Source organism: Triticum dicoccoides, chromosome 5A, assembly GCF_002162155.2.
Source record: "Triticum dicoccoides isolate Atlit2015 ecotype Zavitan chromosome 5A, WEW_v2.0, whole genome shotgun sequence".
Taxonomy (NCBI): domain Eukaryota; kingdom Viridiplantae; phylum Streptophyta; class Magnoliopsida; order Poales; family Poaceae; genus Triticum; species Triticum dicoccoides.
The window spans coordinates 680,104,382-680,107,929 of record NC_041388.1 but is presented as its reverse complement, the minus strand read 5'-3'; positions in this window follow the sequence as shown (position 1 = coordinate 680,107,929).

Genomic DNA, 3,548 nt, shown 5'->3' with positions numbered 1-3,548 from the left:
CCAACCACAAACTATTCGTTGGCGTTCAGACTTATGAACCTCGATCTCACTCCCTTTGCCCGTTGATGCGTACGTGGCGCCAGTCCAGGCGGCAGAAGACGACACACCGGTGCAGCTCTTGCGGATCCTGCGAGACCTCCTGGGCAATGCGCAGGAGCGGCTCCACGGGGAGTCACAGTTAAGGCGTCTCGACGGCGAAGCCGCGGTGTGCGTGACACTCAGTTGCTCCAGACGCAGAGCCAGTCCCGACGGCAAAATATGAAGTGTCCTTGCGGCTCATGTTGCTCTAATCAGATGTCGCCACTAGCGAGGAGGCCGTCGTGCACAACGTCTAGTAGGCTGACGCCGTGGCAGGCCCGGACTATATATGCTACGGGCGTGGATCCGATCAGACCTCGCCACCGGTTGAGACACCGCGCTCTGGTTGCCGAGTTTGCAGTGACTACAGAGGTGGGGGAGGTCAATGACACCGGCTGCCATCGACCCAACACGAAATGATAGGCTCTAATTTTTAATTTTTGAATACCGATCAAGCGATACGGCCTTGTCGAATCCATCGTCTCCACATCCACAAACTATTTGTTGGTGTTTGAGGTCTGAAGCTCGATCTCACTCCCTCTACCCCTTCATGCGTATGCGGTGCCAGTCCAGGCGGCGGAAGACGACGCGCCGGTGCAGCTCTTGCGGATCCCACGAGACCTCCTGGCCAATGCACAGGAGCGGCTCCACGGGGAGGCACAGTTAAGGCGTCTCGACGGTGAAACCGTGGTGCGCGTGACACTCAGCTGCTTCGAACGCCGAGTCAGTCCCGACGGCCAAATATGAAGCGTCTTTGCGGCTCATGTTGCTCTAATCAGACGTCGCCATTGGCAGGGAAGCCGTCGTGCACATCATCAAGCAGGCCAACGCCGCGGCGAGCCTGGACTATGTGTGCTACAGGTGTGGATCCAATCAGACCTCGCCACCGGTAGTGATGCCGCGCTCTGGTTGTCGAGTTTGCAGCGACTATTGAGGCGGGGCAGGTCAATGATGCCGGCTGCCATCGACCCAACACGAAACGGTAGGCTTTAATTTTTAATTTTTGTAATACCGGTCAAGCGATTGTGTACCTTTTTTTTTCTCTTTTGAAACGAAGACCCGTGTCCTTCTTTCCCTCGCATGCATGCGAGACCAATTATGACATAACCAAGAAACATTGTCAGCACGGATCATTTTACGTATAGATCTATTTTTAAATCTCAGTCATCAATTTTAAGGTTAACACAAAATCAACGGATATAAAGGTATGATGGATGAAAAACTATAGAATCCTCCTTTTAATATTATAGGTATAGATAGATATATGATGAGGCAAAGCATGGATTTTCCATTTATTTAAGAAAAACCTTGAAACATTGCGTTTAGTAGGTCCCCTATGGCCGGCCGGAACCAATTAATCACCCATCAGTGGTCACTCTAGCCGTAACGATCCTGGTGAGCAAGCCACGCAGGGAACAGCTAGCGGTGTCTGGGTACGTGTTGCTTCGGCATGCAATCAACCTGCACCGATGGGTAACCCACAAGCAACATGCCAAGCAAAATTGCTTCGTTTTGCCAAGTCACGTACACGCAGGCCGTACATGTGTGATTTTTGATGCTAGGACCGGCTATAATTGGAGGGGAGTGACGTGAGTACAGGTCAGCCAGCAATGTGCCTGTCAGCTAGTGCGCACCACACATCTTCTGATCGGTCGACTTAATCTTCTCCCTGTATCATGTCCTCTCTTTTTTCGCGGGGCCTGGATCTTGTGGTCTGTGTCATCAATTATATAGTGTTTGTTGTCCGATAGCAGTCCGTCAATGAATATTTGGCGTTACCGGCTGACGGCAAAACAACATGACAAGCAGCAACATCCATCTCCCGGACACGCACTAGTACTATACTATGGTTGTATGCGTGTCATTGTTGTCCTCCGTATCACCCATTAATCTCTCTTGTCATCTTGTGTGATCATTGCGATTAGAACAAGTAATGGTTCCTCTAACGAGGATAGAGGACAAGAAAGTTTTCGAAGGACCGTTAGAAACTGCCACCGCTTGGACAAATGAAAAGCTTCTTTGGTAATCGGAGATCTCACTGTAATACGTAGTACTTGAGTGATCTAAACGCTTTTATATTTCTTTAAGAAGGGAGTAGAATTGATCCAGCGATATGATGAAGCGCTTCATCGTACTGCTCATTGTATGGAACGTCTGGACGCGAAGGTATTTCACGGACAGGATATTCACTCCGTCACTTCACTACCTATGGTCTCACATAATTACAAAAGACTCGCAAAAAGGAGTCCGCTTTTTCACGATGGCTGGCTTTCCTTTCCTTGCGCTTGTGTGTGCCTAAGCAATTGTTAAATCATTCATAATCGGTCTTCTTTTTCATCAGTATAAAAAACCTTCTTCGTAATCGGTCTTGTACTTGAACTTGGCCACACTTTGGGGAGCTCCCCCTGCCAGGTTTTTTAAAACAAGGGAAAGATTTGCTACTTTCATTGATTAAGAAGAAGATTTAAATATAAGTCGGAGGGCAGCAAAGGATACCCAAAAAAGGCTATTTGTATATTACTTTGGACATCCAACTTCCAAACATACACGTATGATATGAATTACAAACAAACGACGCAGCCACCGCAAAGCACCAAGCGACATGCCGGAGAGAACGACATTATCCAAGCCATCAAACCATGAAACTACAATGGCATTGACTTCCTCAGCGATGTCAAGGCCGTCCGAACACGAAGCTACAATGGCTCCATGGGCTAGGACTTCCTCAACGACAATGACGACAATGGTGTCTCCTCACACGGCAAAAAACATTAAAAAGATGCCACAAGATCACCGTCCCGACCTTACAACAGTGTGATTCCAACTTGCAGCATCGCTAGTCAAGCCTTGCAGATTTTGCCATTCCAGCTTTGCGCTCATGGCCACCCCAGTCTTGCAGCACCAGGGCTCTATCTTTGCAGCTCTGAACAACCACGGCTTGCAATGTCATGCATCCCATCTTATAGCATCGTCTTTCCAACTTTGCTAGTTGCAGCTCTAGCTTCGCAGCCTCGCATGACACCAAACGCTAGGTCGAATATGATTATGATGCCAAGGTCATCGAAGCACGAAGCTATGATGGTGTCGCGGCCTACCTCTTCCTCTACGATGATGATAGAGTGCCCTCATGGAAAAAATATCAGAAAATGCCACAGCGTCGCACATTAATAGGTGCATTTGTTTTCCCTTTTTCATACATGCAGATATTTAATTGTGTATTTGTTTCTTTAATTGTACTCCCTCCGTCCGAAAAAACTTGTCTCAAACTTGTCCCTCAAATAGATGTATCTAGCACTAACTTGGTGCTACATACATCCATTTGAGGGACAAGCTTTTTCGGATGAAGGGAGTATGTAATAAGTTTGGTAATAAGACAAATGTCAATTAATATATATTTTAAAGTTCACATAAATCACAATAAAATGTTTGCGGATTTAAAACATAGTTCATACTCTCTCTGATCCAAAATA